Here is a 6,814-nt window from a genome sequence, read left to right on the forward strand (position 1 = left end):
GTTCTTGGGTCTTTTGGCAACCCCTTGAATTTTGCCAGACAGAATGGATAGTAGATCCCCTAACGCAGCATGGCTGATCCTTCCCCTGAGTGCCCACTGTGCTAACTGACTTTGTGTGTCGTCGCTGTCATGATGATGATCATCATTATCATTATCATCATCATCATCATCGTCATCACTTACTCCACCATCACTATCATCATCATTGTCATGGGCCTGCTCACACACTGTAGTGCTACTCTGTCCTGAAAGGGCCAGCTCACACACTGTTGTCCTGCTTTGTCCTGGTAGGACATAGTCCCCACTACCCTCAGTCACTTCATATACCCCTTCCCCCCCACACTTTGCTGAAGAGGAAGCGAGGCTCTGTAAATCCATTTCCACCCCTCTAGCTATTCTTCTACGTTTGCTCCAGTAACTGGACATTGTGCCACGAGTGTTGCCTATTCAATTAAATTCCTAAATTACCTTACAGTGTATGCCTACAGACTGTTGTTGGTCACCTATAAAGAGAGAGAGAAAAAACACATCACTATCTGTTCTTCACAAGAGACAGCTGCATCAACTCACTCTCTCTCTCTCTCTCTCTCTCTCTCACACACACACACACACACACACACACACACACACACACACACACACACACACACACACACACACACACACACACACACACACACACACACACACACACACACACACACACACACACACACACACACACAAAACAGAAACGTGTGGGGCTGGCACTATGGGTATGATAACAGCCAAGGCTTGTTCGAGAGAGGGTGGCCTACCAGAATGGTGAAACTAAAACGGAGCTGTAATTAACCATTTTTTGGTGACAGGACCTGTGTTAAACTCATACGCCATCCATAACCCCAGTAGTCTTAATTTCGAAAAAGTCATACTGTGATTTGTCTTTGCCCATCAACCCACGACATCTAAAACTGCTTGTCGATCAATGCCCCATTTCGCGATAGCATCGTTGCTAACCAGTTAGCAACTTACTAGGTTTCCAATGGGAAATTGTATTGCAAGTAAGTTGCTAACTAGTTAGCAACGATGTTGTCGAGAAACACACACCAGTGCCCTATACCACGAAGCTCACTGAACATACCCAGGCTTTCTTGGGAAAACCTGGCTCGACAGAGCCGCAACTCGCAATCAGAGTTAAATGGTACCACAAAGCTCACTTTAGATTCAATTAGTTGAACCAGGTTTTCCGCTTTAGGTTCAGTGCGCGTTCACGTGAAAGGGGCGTTTTTTGCGTCATTTTTCTCACCTTTACGATAGATCAGGCAGTCTATATGCGTATAAGTGAAAATATTCTGCATATTGTCTGTAAAATAACTATGCCAAATGCAGAATTGTTCGCCATTAATCCAAATAGAATGATGATGATTTAAAAATGCATAAGCAACGTCCATCCTGCCTTATTCTTATCATTTAGGGATTTCACTTTAAATACACCCTATTTAAAAATGTATGGCATGTTTTCGACCGCTGAGAGGTAGCGGCTCTAGCGTAATGGATTGGTATAAGACCCGAACGCCAGCGACCGGGGTTCAATTTCGCCGGTCTATCATCATGCATTTTACCCCCATAGATGTGGTGCCAGCACGGCCTTGAAAATATGGGTTCAAGTTCGAAATAAGCACAAAAATATAATTCCATAAGCTTTAGTGAATAAGTATTCCATATGCATGAGAATTAGGCCTTTTTAAGCTTCACATAAATTTGCATCACTTGGGAGTCGAACCCCCCGCGCAGAAATTCAAGACTGACGCGCTACCTCCACTCTAGCACACTGTCACGGAGACACAATGCGCAACAGTAATCATTGTCTACATAAGTTCCAAAAGGACGATCAAATAACGAACACCCTCTGATGAGAATCTGTATCTCTCATGAAGAACCCCAATTTCGTTGTTTGCACAATGACAATAAAGTCTGAAATCTGAATATCGTCAGACAATGCCAAGGGATCGGTTCTGTCCCGTAAAACCCTCTGTCTCCGGAGAGACGCCTGTACGAGAAGTGCGCCGGGGTCCACGGGAACACCCACAAATGGTGACGCCATTGAGTAGCCGATCTCCGGTTAGACTAAGGCCCAATCCCGTTTCTTTGCTCACTGTCTCAACCCTAACCCTCATTGCTACCCCTCATTGCTACCCCTCACTGCTACCCCTCATTGCTACCCCTAACCTATCCCCTACCAATGGGACAACCCTACCCTGTGACGTCATCATGGCCTCCCCATGCCCCCTAGCAGATAACCAGACCCCTGGTAATGTTACAAGAGACAGACTGGCTGCCATTGTCTCGGGCAACGAGCAAGACCCATTGTAAAGATGTTTAACCTGTAATGGTATTTATATTTTGTAATTGGCATGTTTAAATAAAGTATTAAAAAAAAATATATATATACCTTTATTTTGAATGTCACTTAGCTACATGTTAAAGGTGGTATTAGGGTGCACTCACACTAGGCCATCTGGCCGTGGCCGTTGGCCGTTTTCACACCTAACCGTGCTCAAATGGCCCCATTGTTCTCTGGCCTGCACTCGCACTAGGCCATCTGGCCTTGGCCGTCAGCTGTGGCCTGGCCACGGAAGGCTCTTGTACATACGTCATCACGTCGTAACACGTCATCACCAAGCGTCCGCTGCATGGACCATAATAAAGTCTGCCGCCAGTCAGAGTTTTAACAACAATGGACAACAACACAGAGAACACACCAACAGTTGAACTGCTTGACGCGATGTTTACCGTTTAATGGGAAAGAAGGCTCGTCGCCTTTATTATGTCCGTGGTCGTCGCATTGACTATACGTCATCCAGCTCAGGGTGCGTAGCCGTGCGTGTGCGCGTGTCGGCTCATTAGAATCTGTACCGTAGCGGCCCGTGCCGTAGCAGCACACCTCTCCCAAGTGGCCAAATTGGCCCGGCCTGGCCAGACTGGCCACACTCACACTGGCAGATTTGAGCATGGTTAGGCCACGGCCACGGCCAGATGGCCTAGTGTGAGTGCACCCTTAGATAATAATCGGTTATGAACAAGAACACTTTAGAAGAAACACTTTATTTAATAAGAAACACTGAACCACACATCTAAAAATACACACACACGCATCTAAAAATACACACACACGCACACCTAAAAATACACCACACACACTCTCTCTCTCAGCTTTTGAGAGAATGGTGGAGAATCACATCTTCTCAACCATTCCGCCAACTTTGCCTCGCTCTCCTCATGCCTCGCCTGCTCCCTGGCACTCTCCTCTTGGAAGGGGTGTCTGGGGTGGTGGAAGAGGTGCCTGGGGTGGAGGAGCATGAGGGAGAGGTGGGGGGGGGGGCTGGTGGCAGTGGACTCAACGAAATCCTGAAAGAAAACGAATAAAAGGAATTAGGAATTATATGCCAGAACTGGTTGATATGGCCATATGTTATGTACAATATATAATAGCTATGTACACAATATAGTACTGCCAAAAAATACATTGATTAACCATGTAATATTACTAATATAATATATTAGTATATATAATAATACTTATAGAATATTACTAATATAATATAATATATTAGTATATATAATATTACTTATAGAATATTACTAATATAATATATTAGTATAAATCTTATTTTTAACCTGGAGTCACTAGAACATGGAAGATCTGGATATCATACGACATGATATGCAGCCCGGTCTGCAGCCCGGTCGATGGCCGGGCTGCCGCGAAAGTCGGCCGCGGACTTTCGCGATCTTCCGAGAGTCCACGGCCGGGCTTCGAAGCCCGCGGCCGGGCTGCAGAGTATAATTAATAAAATAATTACTAGTTAATTACAGAGAAAACACTTACATTTGGGTTTTTTCCAATCCTGTCGCATCTTTTCGCCCTCCATCTTGTCTAGGATATTTCTTGATTTTCAGTTTTCTCGCAAGGTATTGTGGGAGCAAGTCAGAACTGAAGCGCTTTGAGGGTGCCCATGGAAAATCTCAATTTTGAGGGGATTGTTAGCCCTCCCCCTTACCCCTCAAGCTATCTTAAAGTGGTATTGGGACGTTGCTCCACGGCGCGTGAACGCGCAACAGCGAGGGTTAGGGTTGAGATTTTCTATGTAGCAAATTAATGAGATTGGGCCTAAGCCGAAAAAACTGCTCCCGACCAGGTTTGGTTGCGAGCATAAGTCACCATGGTGATACAGCGACGCTAAAAGAGATCGACTTTCGTGGTACAACTAACCCAGGCTTGGAGCTCAACATACCTCGCTAACCCTCTAAGCGAGCTTCGTGGTACAGGCCCCAGAAGGCTAGCCAAATTGGTTTTGTTTGTTTGTTTACATTTATCATGTGTGAGTAAAATATTCCAGCGCAGCCACTTATATACGAGACGATGTACTTTGTTTATCCTACTGGCCTAATTTATTAGTCAAACGATTGAGGTAACGGTAACTCTACAAGCCAGTACCCTACCGGTATGTTGCCAAAGTTGTCTTGCTGTCAGAGAATGTCGCTATGCCACACAACAAAAAGGCAACATTTTTTTTTTTTTTATATATGAAAATGATGGTATATTTAATTAAAACAGTGGAGATATGGAGAAGAGATGTTTTACTTACCTAGTCATTCTATGTCTGGAGTCTTGATGCTGGCGTCCGTTATTTTCCGTTATTAACGGGTAGAGCCTAGCGGTCCTCCAGCGGTCCGAGGGTGGCAAGCCGCCACCCTCGCACATATTGAATGAGTGGAACTAACTCCGTGGTAACAGTAGCGGGCCTCCAGCGGTCCGAAGGTGGCATGCCACCGCCTTGACAGTGCAGCTGTACTCGCACACCATCGCGGATTACCTACCAAAATCCGACGATGGCCCAATGTGTGTCAGTGGTCCGATGTCGAGCCACAGTTGGCATACCACCGGTGGCTTGCCGTCCTAACGCCACCAGTGGTCCGCTATATACATGCTAGCTGGGAAATATCACCACCTAAATACAGTAGGCTAGTGTTGCCTCTTGCTGCACCAGTAGTAAGCCTAGTAGCTGCTAGCCTATAGGTCGAACTACTGGTTGTTCTTCTCGAGGGCAAATTTGCACGATAACACCACAAAATGAAGTTGTTGTATGTCTCCACCTGTCGTCTCTCCCATGCGAATTATCCTGTAGAAAAGAAATAATGATGGCTGAAAAGAAGACGGAGCGCACGATCATTAAGTTATTGATTTTTCTCTGGTCAAAGCGTATACCTACTTGACTCAGTTAAAATGCAGGGGCACATTAATTTTCTTTTGTAGAACAATGTAGAGCAATGTTAAAGGACAAATTAATAAACAACAATCGTTCCATGTAGTAAAAGAACAACCTCAAATGATCATTTATATTTATAGCGTATTCCAAAACGTATTTATTTACTTTACTAAAATATATATATTTAATTTTTAATTGTTTTAAAAAAATTAAATCTTTTTATTATTATTATATTCTCCACAGGAATCATTTGAAGACCGCTCCATCTAGCTCCCTCCACAGCCAGACACAGCAACGATCCTCCAGCTCCATTCAGGCCGTGAAGGTGGACAGCTTTCTCTGAGCTGCTTTGGCGGTTTGCTGTTTGCTCAGCCTCCTGTTCCTCTCACGGATTTCCCCCCCGAGCCTGCACATCCCAATTTTTTTTATTGCTATTGTCTCCAATAGAATTGCATGCTCAGGGTGTGAGCTGAAGAGGCTTTTGAACACCCCCAGACTGCCCAGAGCCCTCTCCATTTTTTTGGGGATCTGGGTGAGAGGCCAGAAAGCGTTGATGTTCCGTCCAAATTCCCCCTCCAAAAGCTGGATGGCAGCGAAAAACCCTTCCGAAGGCCTCATTAGGTTTGCCGTTGCCGTGTATTTTTTTGCCTCCAGGAAGGGGTGGTCCTCACTTGTGGCGTAGCTGTGGTCCTGATGTCTGGCACCCAACAACAGCACCTCACAGTGTGGACAGGCCTGAACAATTTCCTCCTTTTGTAGGACCCGGACAAGCCAGCCAGCAACGTAGAACAGGCCCTCCTCCTGGATGCAATCGCCAACAGTCTACAAGTAAGAGAATATACAGTGTTACATTAATATGAGCATGATCATATGTGAATATCTTTCATGTGATTTATGACTGTAGCGGTGTGTCAATGCAGTATTTTGTCTTGTTGAGTCGACCTGATCTTCCACAATGTCCGATACCATTGGTTCTTCATCCTCAATCTCTGTTGTCAGGGTGGTAGGGAGGGCCATTGAGGTCATTGAAGCTGTTGAGGTGGAGGGGATTGCGTCCTCTGACATACTGGCTAGGAGGGTTGTCCCGTCATCCAGCTCGCAGTTTGATGCAGTCGATGCAAGAAAGAGCAGGTAAAATGTTGGCTACACTCAAACCCCTGAGTGCAGCGGTGAATTCCCTCGCACTGGGATTGTATTTGTGGCCCCCTTTGCCCCGAATCAAGGAGAATAGGTTCTTAAAAAATAAAAAGCAGGTGGTCAAAATCCTAGTTTTCAAAAGGTAACTTTTTTATTTGCAAAGTAATTGTGTGTTGACCTACCTCAATGCAGTCCTGGTTCAATTTTGAGGTACACAGATACTTCATTCCTGTATCTGTGCACCTCTAGTAAGTGGGACAAGAAGGACACTTTTTATGGAGAGGCACATTCCGTGCTGGGAAGGTGGTGGCTTACGCTGAGATCTGGGGGGGGGTTGTTAGTTTGTTCCTTAGCCTAGATGTTGATTTGGTGCAGTTAGATTGTTTGTCTTTTCTTATTGACTGACCTGAACTGCTAGCTTGCCACCC

This window comes from Gadus chalcogrammus, chromosome 7, assembly GCF_026213295.1.
Source record: "Gadus chalcogrammus isolate NIFS_2021 chromosome 7, NIFS_Gcha_1.0, whole genome shotgun sequence".
Classification (NCBI taxonomy): Eukaryota; Metazoa; Chordata; class Actinopteri; order Gadiformes; family Gadidae; genus Gadus; species Gadus chalcogrammus.